The 21,444-nt window shown below is 47.1% G+C and overlaps 2 pseudogenes; both read left to right on the top strand.

The window, feature by feature from the left end:
* Positions 1–7,074: 7,074 nt before the first annotated feature.
* Positions 7,075–8,116, top strand: LOC144127713 (uncharacterized; annotated as a pseudogene).
* A 735-nt stretch (positions 8,117–8,851) lies between these two features.
* Positions 8,852–10,074, top strand: LOC144127714 (uncharacterized; annotated as a pseudogene).
* The last annotated feature ends 11,370 nt before the right edge of the window (positions 10,075–21,444 follow it).

Genomic DNA, 21,444 nt, shown 5'->3' on the forward strand with positions numbered 1-21,444 from the left:
CTACAGCTGCCTTTTCTGCACACACCGAGCCATCAGTCGCAATTGCAACATGTGAGCTGAAGGTCGACAAATAACCCTGCAACATACCATTTAACCATGAGAAAGGCAGTAATTTTGCATTACATGGATAAATGTCATCGTAGATGATAGACACAGTTGCGGGGATGGACCGCACCGGAACACCGGAATTGTCCCGGATGGAGCACCGGATGGAGCACCGGAATTGTCCCGCCACAACCCAAGTCCCTCTACTACTTCCTCCTCTGCCACAATGGTTCCGCTCCCGCTCTGTATGGACTGCCAAAGATCCACAAAGAAGGTAACCCAATGCGCCCAATCGTCGATTTCACCCGCTCCCCGCTTCACAAGCTTTCGAACAATTTGCATCGTGCTATCGCCCCTTTGATCGGTAAAAGCGAAATGCACGTGCACAACTCACACGACTTCATTGAAAAGGTTCGCAACATGGTTATAGAGGACGACGAAATTTTTGTGTCATTTGACGTGAAGTCACTGTTTACGAGCGTGCCCACTGACCTGGCACTGAAGGTTTGCACAGATGCGCTCCAGGCGGATGGAACCCTACCGGAAAGAACACCCATTGAAATTCCAGACCTCAGCAGACTTCTTCAGTTCTGTTTGTCAAACACCTATTTCACGTTCCAGGAGAGCATATATAAACAGGTTCATGGTACGGCTATGGGAGCATCAATTTCTGTCACCGCTGCGAACTTGACAATGGAGTCACTGGAGTCCCGCGCACTTTCATGCTTCACGCCACGCCCGAAACTCTTTGTTCGTTATGTGGACGACTGTTTCTGCATAATCAAGAAATCGGTTGTGAGTACATTCCTTTTGCACCTGAACAGCATGGAACCGGCCGTACAGTTTACCACGGAAGAGGAAGTAGATGGCCGTCTGCATTTTTTGGACTTTCTGGTGAAACGCGACGGCCCTGGAATATCATTCAGTGTATTCCGTAAGGACACGCACACTGGCATGTGCCTCAACTTCCGTTCCGTACACCCGACCTGTCACAAGAAGTCCGTTGTTGCCTCGCTTGTCCGCCGATCGGAGAACCTCTGCTCTACGCTGGAAGAGAAAAAGACAGATCTGGACACCTTTCGCCGCGACCTGATGGCTTCGGGCTATCCCAGTTCTTTTATACGAAAATCCGAGAATCGCCCAGCTCACCCGCCGCCACAGCCACCCCAGCGAGAGAAGAAAAGGATTCCGATACCCTACGTCCCCGGAGTAAGTGAAAGTTTATCCCGCATATTCCAGTCGTACGAAGTCGACGTCGCACATGTACCCACGCAGAAGCTGCGACAGGCGTTGGTTACAGTGAAAGACAAGATAAAGAAGGAGAAGTTCCCGGGCATCGTGTATAGGGTTCCCTGCGCTGATTGTGAGCATGTCTATACCGGTGAAACAGGTGATTTTCGGAAAAGATTGCAGCAGCACCACAATGATGTCAAGAACAAGCGCCTGGCAACAAACGCACTGGCTGATCATGCCATCTCCGAGGGCCATGACATCGACTGGGACGGCACGAAGATAATCGGAAAAGAAAAGAGCAAGACGACAAGGCTTTACCTAGAATCTTTTTATATTCAGACGACGGCAAACACGCTTAATCGCAACGAAGGCAATCTACCCCCGATATACTCCCGCTGCTTGCGTCATACCATGAAACCTATATAACTTACCTTCACTCCTGTCTTTCTTTCATTGTGAACAAGGCCCCCGTAAGCCGGGGCCGAAACGTCATCTTTTTTAACGATTGGTCGGCGCTTGAAGATTTTCCGCCATGAACATACCCGACCAGATGGGTTTCCGTCGAACCCTGGATTTCAGTCTCCTCAGATTGCACAGGAGTGCCTCACTACGGTCACAAAAAAAAAAACCTGGAGTGCGCCGCTATTCGTGGTTTCACCAGTTGATGTTAGATACGCTAAGTTCTGGACACGAAGTCCTGTGTTTATTTATTTATTTACTTATTTACGCAATGCTGCAGACCTCTTGCATGGGTGCAAGCAGGAAGGGCACAAAGATATAACATACAAGGGCAATAAGTCAGTAATAAAAGCATGCACGACAAATAAAGCTGAAGAATATCTCTATACAGTAACTAAAATACATCATCAAAGGCCTTCAGAAAGTCAACAGCGGATATCACTCTCTCAGGGAGAGCATTGCAGTAAGTAACCGTCCTCGGAAAAAACAAAGAAAATTTATAACCGTTACTTTTCGCGAAATATAGCGCTGAACTATAGTCGTGCTGATGAGGAGTTCGACGTGTTTCTGAAAACTGTACATAGCATTACGCCGATAAAAGAGCTGGTTCACTGATCCGCCACAAAGATAGGCGACAGCAATTACACAACCAAGACGGCATCTTGCAACTAACTCCCCAAATGATTGTTGAGATGGGCCTTTTGGACGCTTTCATTGCGTTCGCCCAAAAAATTCTTCTACAAGCATCTGACATCCCTTCATTCGACGTCCTTGATTTTTTTTATTTTTAAACATCTTAATTTGGCTTCTAATCACGAGCCTAAATCCAGGAGTTCACTAAGGTGGCACTTTGGGCTAGTTGTAATGCAGCGAAAAGATACGGCGCCGGTGAGACATGACACACTGTATCACTGCGTCCTGCTTCTGCTGGGATGTATCTCTTCTCTACCTTACAACTCATCAAAAAGAACCACTCGTTTTCACTCCACACAGCGTCCCTATCGAACGGCCTCAACAAGCCCTTCAGCCATCTTGCCTTTTCTGTCCCCTCTTTCTCTTCTAACTGGGCGCCTTTCTCAATATCCTGCTACTGAACATGCGTTCCTCAGGCGCAGCGAAGGCTTCACGCCGCATTGATAGTTTTTTTTTTCGCCCACAAAGCCCTACTTGCTCCTTCCTCCTCCTTCAGTGTGGAATCCGAACAATGGTTAACCGCCCAACCCAACCCCGCAGCTGTGCGCCCTCCTGTCTGCCTGCGTGCGGCTATGCGAGGCAGGAAAGGGGAAAAGAAAAGAGAAAGAAGGAGTTCAGGGTGAAGCGGCCCGTGGTGGCAGTTTGCCGAACTAAACGGCCATGTCCCTGAAAGCTGGGCTTGTGTGCGACTGCAATATGAGCTCATTAAAGGAGAACGCTATCAAAATTTTTTTGTTAGCAATATCTGATAGTTCGGCATTTCATGGCTTTGTTGACGCTTCTCCGGGAGCGAAAGATGCATTTATTTCAAAGAAATTTGGATTCGAAAAAACAAAAGCATTTGTTGGGCGAGTTGGTGTTTACGATGATCCATAACTGCAGCGCAAACGACAGGACAGAAATTTTTTTCCCCGCCGCTCCGATTCAAACTCGAGAACTCTTATGACGACACGGAGAACTCTTATGACGACACAGAACGGAGTGACGTGAACGTGACGTAAACGGAGACTCCGTGATTTCTGGCGGCTAGCGGTGTGGCCTAGCTACATTGGCTGGAATACTAAAGTGTGATTACCGCCAAGCGGCTCCTACGAGAACCACAGTGCAGCCTCGTGATGCATCCGCGAGGTGGCGCTCGCCGTCGTTTACACGTTTACACAGAGAAGGAAGAATTAAGATCAAACGGACAATGGAACCATAGGGGAAGAAAGAGACGCAAGCGCCAGGGCCAAGTTAATTCAGATATAGGTTTCATTAACATGCAAGGTGGCAGGAATAGACTGAAATGGGAGGAAATAGAAGAACAGTCAAGACAGGAGGAATTAATGGTATATGGTTTAGCGGAAATACATCTTAGAGACATGGAGCAACCACCCTGTAACCCAGACTACGCATGGGAATATTGCAATAGAACAGAGGGCAGCAGAAAGGGAGGTGGAATTGGGGCATTCATTCATAAAAGTATGAATTTTCAAAGGGTTAGACTGGGATGCAGGGAACATTTATGGCTAAAAGGAACAGTGGCAGGCAAGCAAACACTCCTTGGCTTTGTATACCTGTGGACAGGGGTTAATGCCAAAGAGGAAAACAGGAAAATGTTAGAATGTATTGCAAGCGACATTGATGAGCTAGGAGGACAGGGCGAGATAATTATATTAGGCGACATGAATGCACACATAGAAGACCTGGATGGGTACACGGATTCGACAGGAAGCATGCTGCAGGACATGTGTGACAGGCATGATTTAGTTGTATGCAACAGCACCGAGAAGTGTGAAGGGCTCATAACATGGGAGGCGGGGAGTCTGCACTCGACGATAGATTATGCACTAATGTCACAGAGGATGTATAACAGATTAGGGGTAATGAGCATAGATGAAGATGGTTCCAGAAGTCTAGGTAGTGACCACAAGCGTATCAAGTGTGCTTCAGAAGAAAAAGCAATGTAGGACTGAATCAAGATAAACAATCAGGGGGAAATTTTTACTCAGAAAAGCAATTGGAAGTAGCAGCCAAACAAATCGAGAAAGTAATTTTTGAGGATAGTGAAACAGAATGGACTTATACCAAATTAACTCGATTACTGGAGCTAGAGCTATCTAAGGTGGGAGTAAAGCTAAAAGGGAAAAGATGCAAACCCAAGAGTTGGTGGGATGAGGAGGTCAAGAGGGCAATAGAAAAGCGCAAGGAAGCATCCAGGGAACACAGATATTCCAAGAAGAGGGGGGAACCAAAACCCGAAGTAGACAGAAAATGGGATACCTTCATAAAGTGTAGAAGGGACGCATCCTATTTGATTAATGAGAAAATTAGAAGAAAGGGTGCCCAATGGATGTCAAAAGTAAATAAAAAGGATTGAAAAGCAGCCCAAAAATTCTGGAAACATCTAAATGCAATGAGTAATAAAACTAGGCTAGAACAAAGGTTTATTGTTACAGATGAGGGTATTCGACTAGAAGGGGATGAAGCAATAAAACACATAGGAACAAGGATGACGGAAAAATTTTCAGCAAAGCACGTGGTACATAATTTATCGAAGGAGGATAGACCGGTTACAGCAATAGCTTCACTTGAGCAAGGAGAGTGGGAAAGGGCAGAGAAGAAGGTTCCTAGTGGCACATCAACAGGACCAGATGGTATCCCGATTATGTTGATAAAGAAGTTAGGACCAAAATCCAAGCAAACATTAATACAGGTAGTGAACAAAATGATAGTGGATGAGAAAGTCCCCGATGAATGGCGATTAAGTAGAATGAACATGATATATAAGGGAAAGGGGGACAAAGCAGACGTAAGTAACTATCGCCCCATAACAGTGACGTCTGTGGTTTACAGGGTGGTGATGCAAATTATAAAGGATAGACTGCAGGCTTGGGTGGAGAACGAGGGGGTGCTAGGGGAACTACAGAATGGGTTCCGGAAACAAAGGAGGTTGGAGGACAATCTATTTTCATTGACACAGTGTATAGAAATTGCGGAAAAGGAACATAGGCCCTTATTGCTAGCATTTCTGGATATTAGGGGAGCCTATGACAACGTTACTCAGGAGCATTTGTGGGACATATTGGGCACATTGGATGTGGAAAATGGAGTAATTAATCTTTTAAAAGATATATATAGAGGTAACAGAGTGCTCATAAAATGGGAAAAAAATGTATCAGGGCCTGTAGAGATACAGCGGGGGCTTAGACAAGGATGTCCTCTGTCCCCTTTGTTGTTCATGTTGTACCTGCAAGGTTTGGAGGCCAAGCTAGAGGGGAGCGGACTAGGTTTCAACCTATCTTTTTTCAAGCAAGGGCAATTGATTAAACAGACATTACCGGGACTAATATATGCGGACGATATAGTGATAATGGCTGACAACAAGGAAGACCTGCAGAAGTTGTTAGACATATGCAGTACAGAGGGAGATAGATTAGGCTTCAAGTATAGTAAGGAAAAATCTGCAGTCATGACATTTAATGAAGAGGGCGGCGAGCATAGAATACAGGAGTTCGTGCTAAAGGTAGTGAATGAGTACAAGTATCTTGGGGTGTGGATAAATAACAGTGTTGAGTATCTGACAGAGCATGAAAAATATGTAATGAATAAAGCTAGTAGGAATGCAGCTGTCATGAAAAATAGGGCACTGTGGAAATACAATAGGTATGAGGTGGTAAGAGGGATCTGGAAAGGGGTGATGGTCCCTAGCCTGACCTTCGGGAATGCGGTCCTGTGTATGAGGCCAGATGTTCAAGCAAGGCTGGAAATTAGGCAACGGGGAGTAGGGAGGTTAGCTTTGGGAGCACATGGCAATACACCAAATCAGGGGGTACAGGGTGATATGGGATGGGCGTCTTTCGAGAGCAGAGAGGCTAGCAGTAAGATAGCATTTGAGGAACGATTGAGAAGGATGGAGGAAAAGCGGTGGGCTAGGAAAGTTTTCAGATACCTGTATATAAAGAATGTTGACACGAAATGGAGAAAGCGAACTAGAAAGTTGACAAGCAAATATCTGGACAGCAGTAAGGGGGCAAATCAGCAATTATCGGTTAAGAAAAAGGTTAAAGGAACAGAGAGAGCTTTGTGGAAAACAGGGATGCTGACGAAATCGGCACTAGAAACATACCGGACCTTTAAACAGGAAATTGTCAAAGAAAATATCTATGATAATTGTAGGGGAAGTTCTTTGTTGTTTGAGGCCAGGACTGGAGTTTTGCGGACTAAGAAGTATAGAGTCAGGTACCAGGAGATAGACACTTGGTGCATTGCGTGCGGAGAGGAGGAGGAAACGGCTGAACACTTGATACTTTTCTGTAAAGGGCTTCACCCTACAGTGGAAGGCAGCGGGGCTGACTTACCCAAGGCATTGGGGTTTAGGGATAGTGAAGGGAAAGTGGATTTTAAGAGGTTAGAAGTAACCAAGCGAAGGTTATCTGATTGGTGGCTAAAAGCAAGACAGGAGTAAAATTTCACAAGACATGGCTAGGTGGCGTGAGCCACCGCCCGATGTAAAGGGTTCAGCCGTATCCATCCATCCATCCATCCACGTCAAGCTGAGCGCATGGGAGGCCTATTTGCCCGCGTTTTCAGCGCTTTTTGGGTCGCTTTGAGTGGTTTCCGTACGCTGTGCGCTTTTTCTGGCTTGTTCAAAATGTGCATGTGATGAGCCGACGTCAAAGCCACTGTATTGTGCCCGGTTGCACAACGGGGTACAAATCGTGCAAAGAGAAGTTGTCGCTTTTCGGTGTGCCCAAGGACGAGGAGCTTTTTCTGAAGTGGCAGAGGAATATCCCAAGAGCCGACAAGCCCCTTGAACGGAACGCCGCTGTTTGCGAGCTTCATTTTGATCCTGAGTTTGTGTTGCGTCATTTCGAACACAACATACAAGGTAAGACGGTACGTTTGGAAAGAAGCAGACCGGTCCTTAATTCAGCCCGATGCCGTTCCAACGAAGCTCCCGAACGTGCCTAAGTATCTCTCCAAGCCCGTGCCCAAGAAGAGAAACCCAAAGGAGCGACTGGACCCTCAGGTCATGCCTTCGAAGAGGCGGCGAACAGTTCCGCAGGCCAGCGACGTTTCAGCAGAGGTACCCGCATCTGCCGAACCGGACCTACTAAGAGCTTCGGATGCCAGAAACGTCACCCTCCCATCAAACAAATGGGGAAAGCATGTTTTTTGTGAAGAGCCGCTAACAGTGTCGTATAGTGTGTGCCTGCCAGGGCCGAACATGGGTCTCCTCCATGCTCAGAAGCTTGTTTTGTTCCGCAGCGAAGGCACCGCTGTCAAGCATCAGGTGTTCGTCCGGGGTGTGGAACTCACGGCGATAGACGAGAAATGTGATCCAGCGTCCGTGCTGCAGGAGGTTGACAGCATGCAGGTTTGCGCAGGAGCGGGGTTACTGACTGAGTTCTGCCATGTTAGCTGCTCAAAAATGATAAAATGGAGCGAAGGCTTTTATCATATACGGTGCAAAGGTGCCGTCAGTGAAAATGAGATGCGGTGTGTCGCCTGCAAGTATTTGAGAAGGCTTCTTATTAATCAACGGTGCCGGGAAAAGAAGCGAAATGTCAGTTATGATTATGGAAAGAAGTTGAGGGCAAGAACCGAAGCAGTGAGACGTCTAAGAGCCAAAGTAAAAAGCTTGGATCGAACCATCATTCAAATGAAGCAGGGAGTGAGGATATTGAAGAAAGTACTGTGCTAAAAAAGATCGAAAAGCTTCCACAAAAATAAAGAGTTGCAATCATGCAGTGTTTTGAGACTGGAAGCAGCAAATCTGTCAAAGGGATGCGCTATAATCCAGAGTGGATGCTAGAATGTATTATAATGCACATGAAAAGTCCGTCTCTACGAAAATGTACGAAAACAAAAAAATACTTGTGCTGCCTAGCCGCACTTGTCTCAGGAAGTATATGAAGAAATACGAAAGCAGATTTGGATTCAATGCAGCAGTGCTTTCTGGCATATCAAGAAAAACGCAAGAGATGACTGAATTTGAGTGCCATGGTGGCCTCATTGTCGACGAGATGAAGTTACAGAAAACTTCGCTGTTGCAAGCGGCTCTGGTAAAGTGACAAGACAGTTACTTGTGACCATGGACTGGTTATTATGTTTCAGCCTCTTTCAGGATCATGGCATCAAATCCTTGGTGTTTTCGCTTCAAAGGGAAATGTTAAAGCACCGTTGCTCTCGAAGATTCTTTTGAAAGCTGTGCTGCTTTCTGAAAATGCTGGTCTTAAGGTTGACTACGTCACCTGTGATGGGGCGTCATGGAATCGGGCAATGTGGCGCAATTTTCGCATTTCGGCAAGCTCAAAAGCTATTAAACCATCGACAGCCCATCCTTGTGGAGATGACAGACGCCTTTTCTTCTCCGACTTTCCACACTTAGTAAAATGTGTCCGCAATGGCTTCATCAAGGCGGGCTTCAAAACACCAGAGGGGCATGTGGACGTAAGGCCGATCAAGATAGCCCATGACCATGACAAGTGTCAAGTCACATTGAAAGCAATGCCAAAAATAACTAATGTCCACTTGAGTCCTAATAACTTTGAAAAAATGAAGGTCAATTTGGCATTCCACCTTTTTAGCCCACAAGTTCTGCATGGCTTCTTTTTGTACAAGAACGAAATTGCAGATTCCTGTGACCACGCCGATGCTACAGCAAAGTTCGTCGCCTTCATGCATAATCTGATCGATGAAATGACATCGAGAGTGCCATCAATATCACTCAGGCCGAACTCGAAAAACGGGAATGTGTTGAAAAAAGCCCTTGCATATATTGATGCGTGGGAAGCGAACACAGGGCCTTAAATGGCTGGTTTCTTGTCACCTGGCACTGCCGAGGGGCTTAGAGTAACTTTGAAAGCCACTCTGGAACTCTTGGCCTACCTCAACGAAAAAATTGGCTACAAGTACCTTTTAACTTCAAGGCTTAGTCAAGATGCAATTGAAAAGCTTTTTGGCAAAATACGCCAATTTAATGGCTGCAACGATCACCCGACATCGGCCCAGTTCCTCACAGCAGTTAACTGCCTTAGCTTTTATAATCTGGTAAAAGCTCCAGGTACTGGGAATTGTGCAGGTGGAACGCTCGAGGCTCTAGTTGGGACAGCTGAATTAGCAAGCCACGTCGACACCCTGCTGGACTCTGGTAAACTGGATGAAGCGCCTAGCATTATCCAGACCTCTCCTACCACATTAGCACCTGATCACATATATCCAGAGTAAACAAGCGATGCCAGACTGGTGTACTACCTGGCAGGATATGTTGCACGACGAAAGGTCCTCGCAACAAAATGTCAAGATTGCTTCGATGCTCTCCTTACACCATCAGAGAACGCAGAGAAGCAACTTTCATCCTTCACAGCATTCTGTGACCAGGGCGGCCTGCTGTATCCGACACGTCAGCTATTTGCTTTTGTTGAAGCACTGGAGGACTCTTTCACCATTTGGTTTAGCTGGAACAAGTTGCACAGAGATAGCATCACAGAGATTATGCAGCACATGCAAAAAATGCCACACGTTGGCTGTGTTGCTTATAAGGAAGCACTGACTAGCAGTATTGTAAAGTTTTTCATCATGACACGTCTTCACTTCTACACAGTCTCTAAACAAAGAACGCACTTCAACAAGAGAGAAGAAAAAACATTTGAAACTTAGCAGAACAACTTGAGGACCATGTGGAGATGCGCCTTCAGCTATGTCTTGTCGAATGTTCTCTGAAGTGTGTTTTGTATATTACTAGTCTACCTGAAACTAATGTGACATTTAAGAAACCTCTAATTACCATGAATTTTGTTATCAGGTCAATGATTTATTGTTCATTGTAAAAGCAATAAACAGTTCCATTAGGAATGTTCAGTAGGGACCATATGTTTTCCACTTATTTGCATGAAACTAATCAGATTATTTGGACGAATCCAGCCCAATACTTATTTTACAATTAAATAATGATCAGCGCTCAGAGAAACATCTAGTTATAATTTCATACGCGTTGGACATCCACTTTAATTCAAGCCATTTCTTCAATAAGAATCAATTATCACGAACGCGACTACTGCATTCATGCTGTGCAAAATTTTTTTCATAGAACTAGTGTAAACAACAAGCCGCATTTTATGGCAAAAAGTGCGAGTGCGCGAAATATCCTATTCACGCCCATAGCACGCGATGGGTGCATTTTGCAGTCTTCTGAGCGGCAAAGTTGAATCGCGATAAAGAGCGCCACTGTGCAGCGTATCGCTACTGTGCTCGGGCAGTAACTAGAGCGCAACTACCGTGGCAGGAGTGAGCAATTTTCATCGAACGAAACTTATGAAAGGCGGAAATATAGTAATGTATCGTCACTGCCATTGTAGCATGCAAGTGAACACATTGCAGTCCGGATATACTAATTTATGAACCGAAATAATCACTGCAAATTCGCGTTTCTAGCGCGAAATGCATAGCACGCCCGTAGGAAGCGACGTGTAAGCAACCGCCAGCGCCGTCTCGCGGTTGCATCGCGGAAGCACACGCGAGCGGCCGCGCCTTCGGCACACTTCACTAATTTCATTTCATTTCATTTCATTTTATTACCTTAAAGACCCCTCGCGGGGTATTACATAAGGGGTGGGATTAGCAGGAAAAGGCACAAAACAATACCATTAGTGATCATGAACAAAAAATGTTGTTTAGATTGTTTGCAAATGATGAAGGACAGGTGATGTCGACGATGTGCTGGGGAAGGCCGTTCCAATCCTTAGCTGCACGTGGGAAGAAGGAGGCTGAAAAAGTAACAGTTCGGGCACGTGGGCGAAAAACTTGAAGCGTGTGGCTAGTGCGATGAGAAATGTATGATGCTGGCGTGATGTAAGGGGCACGGTTAAGTGATGAGTAAAAGAACTTGTGGTACAGTGATAGCGTGGCAATGCGACGACGAACGGAAAGAGGCGATAGTGCTGATTTGGTTTTTAAGGCTGAAACACTGACGTCGTAAGAGTAAGAAGAATGAATGAACCTTGTAGCGCGGTTTTGAACGGCTTCTAGATCGTTTACGAGGTTAATATGATGCGGGTCCCATATGGCGGATACATATTCAAGTTTAGGTCTAATGAGCGACTTGTAGGCGAGCAATTTCACGTGATGTGAGGTGAGGCGAAGGTGACGTTTAAGAAATCCCAGAGTTTTGTTAGCCGATGATATCACGTTAGTAACATGTGCATTCCATGTTAGGTCGTTGGATAATGTGACGCCTAAGTATTTGAAAGATGATACAGATTCTACGAACTCGTTAGCGATTTTGTATTGGAAGGCATGAGTCTTTTTGCGACGGGTGATGGAAAGAAGCTTGCATTTGCTAGGGTTGAGGGTCATAAGCCAATCTGCGCACCACTGTTCAATTTGGTTAAGGTCCTGCTGGAGGGCTTCATGATCAGTTATGTTTGTTACTTGGCGGTAAATTACGCAGTCGTCAGCGAACATTCGAATTTGGCAGGATACGTATTGAGGGAGATCATTAATATATATTAAAAACAATAGGGGTGCAAGAACAGAGCCTTGTGGGACGCCGGATGTTACAGGGAGAGGGTTGGAAGACTGGTTATTTACAATGACTGACTGAAAGCGATTTCTTAAGAAGGCCTTGATCCAGTTTAGCACGTTAGGATGAATGTTTAGAATAGAAAGTTTTTGTATTAAACGTTGATGTGGAACTTTATCAAATGCTTTAGCGTAATCCAGAAAGATGGCGTCAACTTGAAGGTTAGCGTCCACTGTAGCCTAGCAGCAGCCGAAATGAAAGCTACCGCCGCCGCACGTTGAAGGCATCTATCGGGGGTCGCCACCGTCGCTTCGTTTACGTTTGCACCGGCGTCTTGCCAGCCGCCAGCGTTACGATGGATCCCGTTCCCGAACTCGACGACGTAGTTCTCGCAATAACTCCAGCCTGCTTTTCAGCGGCCCCAGCCTCACAGAGCGTGCGATGCTTTTGAGGGAGCACGGTTAGGTTAGGCACCGGCGGGTGGCTTCCCCCTTCCTCAGAGAGCAGCCGTTGCAAACTAAATATCATAACCCCAGTGCGAGGAGTCGCGAGGGGTGCGTTGCGCCCATCGGAGGCTGGCCGGGGCTTTGGGGCCAACGGATTGTGATTCCTTGAACGGAGCGGTTGCACGGCGCAGCAGGCAGCGTCGAGGTCTCCCACGGTTGCAAGGGCCAAGTTATTTATTTATTTTTTGCCACAAAAAACAAATGGCTGCCCGAGGGCGGTCGCGTTTAAAGTCGGCGGCTTGAAACTAAAGCCGGCGCACGACGCTTCAACGGATTCCGCTAGATCCAACGGGTCCACTGGATCTGGCTCTCTCGCCAACTTGCATGTACCTTCAGATATGTACTGTGAATTGATTAAAATAGCCGAGCTCGAAAAGACCAGCTCCGCCGAACTGCCGCAGCTATTGAATATAACGCGCACCTCGCCGCGGAGCCAAATCAGTCTGGCCGGGCCGTCGGCGCGAAATAGATCCAAGCTCCAATCTCTCCGCCAATGCGGTCAGAGTGCGCCGAAGCCGCCGAACGCGTCGGCGGTCAAGCGCAGTTGGAGTATAGAGGGTCTCTCTTTGACCGACGTGACTTCGCCGTGCAGGGCGCGGGCGCCTCGCCGCAGCATAAACGCGCCTTAACAGAGCCTGCGCTTAACCGCGCTAACCAACGTATTCAGAGGCGGCATCCATGGGAGCCACTGAAACCCCCCGCCCACTCAGTGAATAAAAGAAAAGAAGTCCGGTGCCGAGGTTCGGAATCGAACCAGGGCCTTCGGCGTTTGAGGCGGAAACGCTAGCGCTCCGCCACGACGGCTCAAGTTACGGCCGTTAATAAAGGCACATCTAGTGAATGCACTCTTCTGATGCAGAAATCTCCGCGCTTTCGCTAGGTATACCCTGACCTAACAGAGCTAGGCTATCAGCAAGTTTTCTGAATTGCCTTGTAGCTTGTCTCCCGTCCCTAATAAATGATTTCCGTTAAGTAGTTTGAAGTTGACGGCACAGCCGGGAATGTTTCGCCGGGCAAACGTGCGAATACACAAGTGCTGCCTTGTACGATCACCTACCATCGTGCCATCATAGCTTTTCATCGACCGTGGCGATCATCTGACAAGCCTTAACAGGCTCCTTCAAAGGTTAACTAGCACTTGAAGCGGCACTTGGAGTTCCTCTGCTGTTCAGCGCTTGTAAATCGAAGCGCGTCAAAAACAAAACCACGGGGCACGCAAAGCTCATAGACGCTAAGCGCCATAACAAATCGAAACTCTCCTGGCCGCCTGTGGCGCCGCCAAGCATCCGTTTTCTTTGCTTCCAACATTCAGGTTGTCTTTTGCCTGCCTTCCTTGCGTGATTAAAGTGCACAATTGGTTTTAAAACAAAACTTACTTCATTATTGATCTGCGCAACCTACCTTGGTCAGCCTCAGAGATTCGCGAAACCAAGTAGGATGGGAAATTCCTCCTAGGTGGCGTCTATTGTCCTATGGCGTCACCACGATTGTACTTGCGAGATTGGCCTGTGGCGGCGATACCTGTGTTTTGGTTCTTGCTATTTTCTACCTTACAAGAGCTTTGTTTTCAGTAAGAGCGGCGTTTTTGTGATCAGGAGCTGGTATTCTTCGATACAAGCCAACTTCAATTTCTCCTCAGTGTCCCTTTAAGGAATGCTAAAGGACAACTTCATGGCCCGCTGTCAGTGTGCAGAACAAAGCCTTGCACTTTAGCCAAGTGATGCACGTCTAAGGCCCTTTGCATCCACATAGTTTTATTTTTATTTCGGCTTTAACAATGACCCCAAAAACACGAAAAAATTTACTGTTGCATGTGACTGTTCTGTGAAATGCAGAACTGCTTTAATTACAGCTGATTTTACCTGTTCCAAATAGCTGGAAGAGTCATAATTTATCATGTGCATTTGCATTTTACAGCAGTGCGCTAAAATGTGAATATTTAATGCATGTACAATTCACACACGCACACACACACACACACACACACACAAAGAGAGAGCCAGCTGACTGTATGGAACCGGAGAGGAGCTAGGTCGTTTACATATTAAAGTGACAACTACTGTGCAAATGATGTGGAAAGGCTGCAAGTGCAATTATATTTTTTCTCTGTCAGCAATGCAAAGAACATTGCAGTGTGCAATTTCGAATAGCTGACTAAAAATTTAAGTATGTAATCTTAACTTTTTGAAAAATGTGATTATCCCGGTTATAATTAAGGACGGTTAGCAGCCCGTACTATCGCCTGGCCGGGTCGAGGATTCACAATAAGAATCGCGTCGTTGTTCTGAAACCATGAGGGCAGCGTAACTATTAGGGGGGGGGGCCCAGCCTTCTGTTATTTTGGAAAATCGTAGAGCGTTGTGAGAACATAGCTATCGAACGAGGAGGAGTACTGCGCGATCGCGATGTGTCGCGTTTTTCAGTCTCTCGGATAGAAATGGTCTAAATATCGTTTCCCATAACATCGCTTCAGATGATCAGGCTCCCTTGCGATGTTGTAGTTTTGTCACGATCGAATTGATTCGTCGCCGTCAGGGTCGGCCGCACCGAGATCCACGCCATCACAGCCGGTCACGATTTTACCTTCGACGAAAATCCCGCAGCAGAAAAAAAAAAAACGTTGACGCAACGGATATCTCGAGTACGCCGCAATTAATACGGGCAGTTTCTACTGCAAGATATCTGCGTGTTTTGCTAGAAGCACATGGCTGTGCCGCCGCACGCGATTTGACGAGATGCGCTGCCGGGAGCGCCAGTGGGAATGCTGCTTTCCGCCCCACGTTCGCCTGGAGGCCGAAAACGGGCGGTCCGCACGCGCGCGGAACCCGCTCAACAAACGATCGTACGACGGCGGGTGACTTGTCGCCTTCGAACCGGACAGACTGTTCGTCTCGGCGTGCGCTGCTCTTTCAATGGGCTGGTCTGGGATGGGCTCTCTTGGCTGTTTTGGTGGAATTCCGCGGAAGTAGGAATCCCAAACGTTGGCGAAAGCAAGCAAGTTTTTGTAGCGAGAGCTACACCACACTACCCAGTCGAGCATTTCGCCGCGAGCCTGGGAGGCCGATAGTGCGCATGCGCGAAACCAGAGAGGATCAGCAGGTGCGTGGCGCATGACATCAGTGTTCGCCGCCGCCGCGCGAGGAGCCGCGCTGGCCCGACTACACGCCCGCCGGCGCCGCGCGTGAATGCGCATGCGCGGCAACCGGAGAAGGGCAGCAGGTACGCGGCGCATGACGTCAGAGCTCGGCCGCCGCCGCGGCCGAGCTCTGTGCGGCCGCGTGTGGGGTCGTGCCGTGTGCATAAATGCGTACGTGCGGCTGTGTGTATATAAGCTGAGGTGATACGACTCGGTATATCACAATCGCTTCGTACGGAGCTTAACACTTAAGCGGCGCATAGCAGCTCGCATGGTTCCTTCGCAAGAAAATCAAGATGAAACAATGGCAATATCATCATCATCAACAACAACTGAAGAGGATGATGTGAAGGCTCATCGTATTTTTTGGTGTGAATAACGCGCTACACACTAACAAAACAATGGAACGGGGGACACAGGACAAGCGCGCACTAACAACTGATGTGCAGAAATGCATTTCATGAACATGCTGAAATAATCAATTCATTGCCAACGGCTGTGTCGCACGCTCCTTCGGTTCTTTATTACATGCACCTCCTCACTTCATAACAACACCGAGGGTGTGCTGACGCACTCGTCTTCACCGGCCTCCCATATCTCAAAGGCTTTTTTTATTTCTCTTTCTTTCTTTTCCTTTGCCAGAGCTAAAACTGTAGTCCGATCGATTGCTGCCTTGCTCGTCGTATAACTGACCACGCGATTAGACCAAGGGGGAACTGCAGCTCTCGCTACGTATGTCCTGGCGTAGCTGAGCTAAGCCACTGCCATTTTTTTTCGTAGAAGCGGCCTCCCGTGACTCGCCAGTCGACGCTGAAGTAGCTAATTAGTCTTGGCGGGCACCAGCGCAAGCCGGATGAAAGCAGGAAGAGTCCGCTTGGTTAATTCCTGAAACTCGAGGTCTACGCTCATTTACATCAAGGTGCACATTTGAGTTGAGCGTGATTTGGCTGGTGTCATTCTAACATTTCCATATGGTTTTGTATCTTTTAAGATTGGCTCTAAGTGACCTGATTCAATTGTTGTAACCGATAATGTGCTATGACAGCGATTGTAATAAGTGGTTTGTTTTACCATAGAAAACACGATGCAGCTGAAAGCTGACGGTGCTGCGGTTGTTCATTGTTATATCCGATATATAGTTCTAAACAGTATTGCTATAAGTGAGTTTCACCGTATATGTGACACCAATAGAATTCTGTTAGCATACAATTGCATAATCGGTTCCCACGATGTGACGACTCTTCTGTGGACCAAACACGATGAAGGCTTCGCTAAATTGTGGAAATATTTGGGGGGGGGGGGGGGACAAAGACTTTCGCCCCGCCCGCACTCCCACTGCGCGGATACAGCGTTCCCGCTCGCTAACCGCGGATGTGGTTCGTGCTCGAGGGACAAAGGGAAGGGACGACCCAGCGTTAACACTCATATGCTATTTATTACACTTGCAATCAATACACAGAGCCGGCCAGCTAGCTACAAAACATCAACGAGGCATTCCTCGGAACTAGAAGGCTACGTAAGAAGGATTTCCGACCTACCGGCTGGGGCAGGGGACCACTTCGGAGGTATCGGCGGCGAACGTTTGTATGCGCCGACAATGGCGGCTGGGTTTTCCCGTGCGCGCCGCATTCTTGGGGCAAAGCCATTCCCTAGCATTTGCTGGGGAAGGCGACCAGAGCGCGCGTTTGCTGCGCTCGCTTCGCTGCCTGGAACCAGAAGTCCAGCGGCAAGGCACAACGGATCCCCGTGCGCCTGCCGCGGAAGGTGGCGAGAGCGTGCGGCGTCAACCGCTCGTGACGCTGGCCAGATACCGAAGAGAGACTGTTTGGTTCCGCAGAATTCCGCGTAACCTACGAGGTGGCGCTCCCGTCTCGCTTCCCTTTCCCTCATGAGGGAGGCTTCCCTCCTCACCCAATCGGTGCTGTGTTGACCGCCGACGATGAAGACGGGCCGCGTCTAAAGGGAGGGGGGAACAGGTTTCCACAAAATCATAGTATGTAACGTGCAAAATTGGTTCGCAATACTGAAGGGCGTTTCATACGGATCTGCAGGACCTAAGCGTGCTAATCAAGCTATGTAGTTTACTGCTGGTGCATAAAAATATCTGAAATCCCCCCCCCCTCTTTCCCCTCCTTCCGGACGCACATGTCTATTGTCGAGTGTCCTTTAGGAAAGCCTGCGTGATCACTTGGTTGATTGAAGTTTAAGGTTGTTCTGATTCTATGTGCTATTATCTTAGTAAATACCTTGTAGGCAACGGACAATGTATTTGTTGATCGGTTTCTGTAGTTTTTCAACTCATTGACGTCTTCTTTCTAATTAATTAAGACAATGTTAGTGTTCTTCCAAGCTTCTGGCACGCTCGAGGTCATGCAATTGCGTATACAGGATGGCTAGTTTTTCTAGCACTATCTTCCCGTCGTCCTTCAAGAGGGACGGAGGGAGGCGCAGCTGATGATGATCAGATAACAGCAGATCTCTTTCATTCTTTTGTGTTTCTTAATCACATCTTTCGTCTCCTGAGAAAACTTGCCGGTATCCTGTCGAACCGCCCTTCTTCCTACTTCTACTGCGCGCTACGTAATGATAGCTCTGAGATTATCATTCATTGTTTGAAAATTAAGATAGTCTTCCTCAGACGTTAGACCCTGCAGCGATATCCTGAATTCTTTTACTTCCTCTCTTAACGCTTACTCGTTAATGGGCTTCCACTTTGCTCCTTTCTTCCGTTCCGTCTTCAAAGCACCTTTCTGAGGATATCCGCATCCTGCACCTTGCCAGAGTGAGCTCAGAATATGAAGTCGATTTCATCGGGAATACCACACACCGCGCAGCGCTGGATTAAGAGGGGGAGGGGGGGGGGGGGGGCTAAGGTGGCTGCAGCCCAGGGCCTCACCTTCGACAGTAGGAGAAGGGGCCCCATTTATTCTAACCTGCTTAGTATATGGAACCATGGGCAACGGAACTTCGAGCGACATGTATGAAGCGAGAAAACCAGAACGAGCAGACGGGCCCCCCACCTAATGCAACAGCATGCGTTTAGCCTGATCATTTGGGGAGAGCTTGTCGAGCTGCAAAAACAGGAATCAATCGCGACCCCGGCGGGGCCCTCTTTCTTACGAAGCGAGGTGCGTTTGCCTGGAATAGTTTTCGTAGTTTCTTGTCAGTCCATCAATCCAGTGCTGTCTGGAGAGGAGGGGCAAGGGGGAAACGCCTAAAATATGTAATTCCAATCAGTATCCTGAAGAACAATTTGTTGCGTTGGAGATGTAATGCAAACCCCCAGATTTTCCATTTGTTAAAATTTGTTCTATTTGTTCCCATTTTTTATTTTTTATATAATTTTAAATAATGTTTAATAATTTTTTATAATTTGTTTCCATTTGTTATAATGCCGTTGACTGCACAGGGTGCAGCTTTCAGGTGACAACACTTAAAAACTCTTGGGGACAAGAGCCACTTTTGAGAACAAGAGCATATGTTTCAAGGTCAATTTGTAAAGCTGTCCAAATCATCTTTCTCTCTTGTATGAAAACAGTCATCCATATATAGTCTATTTTTTTATGCTACACCAGAACCAATATCACTACTGAAAATGGGGGCCTAAAGCAGGGTCCTGATGTAGTCAAGAGGACATGAGCATGGCGGCTGCTTCGGTACCTTTATCGCTGCTTTCTGTGGATGGTCAGTGAGGCAGTTTTAGAGCCAAAGTAGTATATATTTCGACATGAGATATTTGCGTATACTGCAAGCATAATCATTTTCTCATTGAGAGCTGATTAAAAAGTAGAAAAAAAACAGTATAATGGGTTTGGTTTTATGGGGCTTAATGTCCCAAAGTGACTAGGGGTACGAGGAACATCGTAGTAACTGCCTCCAGATAAGTTCACAACACTAAGATAAGATAAGATCATAAACACTAAGCCACTGCGGTGGCTCTACCACATACTGCATGTGTGAGCCAAACCCGTGTCCTCCATATGTCGCGTACATTGCTGTACCAGGAAAGCTATGGAGGGGACTATGTAACCTATGTTTAATGCAGGAATGCATTTAAAAACTACTTCGATCTCTCTGCACGCAGATTTTGTCCATCTATCCATCAATCCACAGACTATCTGAAACGTGCGGTTCAAACATGTGCATTTCTAGTAACAGCATGGGTAGTGGGGTCACAATGCGGCACACTGAGGCCATTTGCACCAAAGCGAGCCAACGGCACTGCTCCTCCTTTCGCCTGGCATGTAGATCACAGAAGCTTATGCAAATTACACTTGCTAATAGCTACCTTGCAATAAAATGCAGCAAGAACAACAGCGCTGCTAAAAGCTGACGTTAATTTCATACTTAGCCAAGCACAAACCGAAAAACAAACAGTTTTATCAGACACCGTAAGAGAAAATTTTATGCATTTGTGATTGCAGAACGTCGCCATGAGATGACCAAAGAGAGATTCCCCGAAAAACATTGCACTTTTTTTGCACCGAGAGCCACATATGCAACTCCCCGTGAAAAGCTGGAGGCTGTGCCTAAAACATTGTGCCATCTCAGTAGGATGGGCAGAAACACTTAAAAATGCTTTTAGCATGGCCTAGCATTCCAGGAAGTGTGAAGCAAAAGGTGCAGCATGGCTGCCTGGATAGGAGACATGGCAGCGCCTGCTGGCTGTGAGGCGCAGCCGCACTACATCTAATTCTCGTTATCCTGGGCGAGTGTGCCAAAGGAAAGCAAAACGACGTGGGTGCATTAAGGCTTGTTTACTTTGTTTAAGCATTGCAAGTAAACATGCTGGAGTATTTACGAACTCATTCCCGAAGTGGAATAGCCTAGGTGCAGCACAGACTAGACCACAAAAATTTTAGTGTATGTTCTGTGCAGCCTAACATTGATAGTGCTCGCTCTCCAATCTCTTATCAAGAGAAAAACCAGTATTTTGGTTGTGGTAGTCTCGCTGCCATAGGTAGCATAAAAGGGGTTTCACAGAGCTGCCGCCGTCCCCATTCGATCACGTCTTACTATTGTTGGAGGTGGCTCCGATTTGACAAAATGTGCACGGCTCCAAAAATATTTCCATTCTCCAATTTTTCTCCAGTATGGCACCCTGCATTTCTTTGCTACCAATCTGTAAAAATATTGTACTGAAAGCTTCACAACTCTGAACACTTAGGTATAATCTGCAGACCATAAGCAAGGTGCTGTCATAGCCATGCCTTGTGCTGCAGTTCCTCGTGATTTGAATATATCTTTTCATCATCATCAGCCTGACTACGCCCACTAAGGACAAAAGCCTCTCCCATAACTTTCCAATTAACACAGTCCTTTGCTAGCTGCGGCCATGTTGCCCCTGCAATGCAACTTCCTAATCTCATTTCCCCACCTAACTTTCTGCCGCCTTATGCTGTAGTTCATCATCATCATCATCATCAACCTTACTACACCCACTGCAGGGCAAAGGCCTCTCCCATGTCTCTCCAATTAACCCGATCTTTTGCCAGCTGCATCCACCCTTTGCCTGCAAACTTCTTAATCTCATCCGCCCATCTAACCTTCTGCTGCCCTCTGCTACGCTTACTTTCTCTTGGAATCCACTCCGGTACCCTTAAGGACCAGCTGTTATCTTGCCTTCGCATTTCATGCCCTGCCCAAGCCCATTTCTTTCTCTTGATTTCAACTAGGATGTCATTAACCCGTGTTTGTTCCCTCACCCACTCTGCCTGCTTCCGGTCTCTTAACGTTACACCCATCATTTTTCTTTCCATGGCTCGCTGCGTGGTCCTTAACTTAAGCTGAACTCTTTTGGTTAGCCTCCACGTTTCTGCCCCGTAGGTGAGTACCGGTAAGATTAAGCTGTTGTACACTTTCCTCTT

The sequence above is a fragment of the Amblyomma americanum genome, chromosome 4 (genome assembly GCF_052857255.1).
Source record: "Amblyomma americanum isolate KBUSLIRL-KWMA chromosome 4, ASM5285725v1, whole genome shotgun sequence".
NCBI classification, from domain to species: domain Eukaryota; kingdom Metazoa; phylum Arthropoda; class Arachnida; order Ixodida; family Ixodidae; genus Amblyomma; species Amblyomma americanum.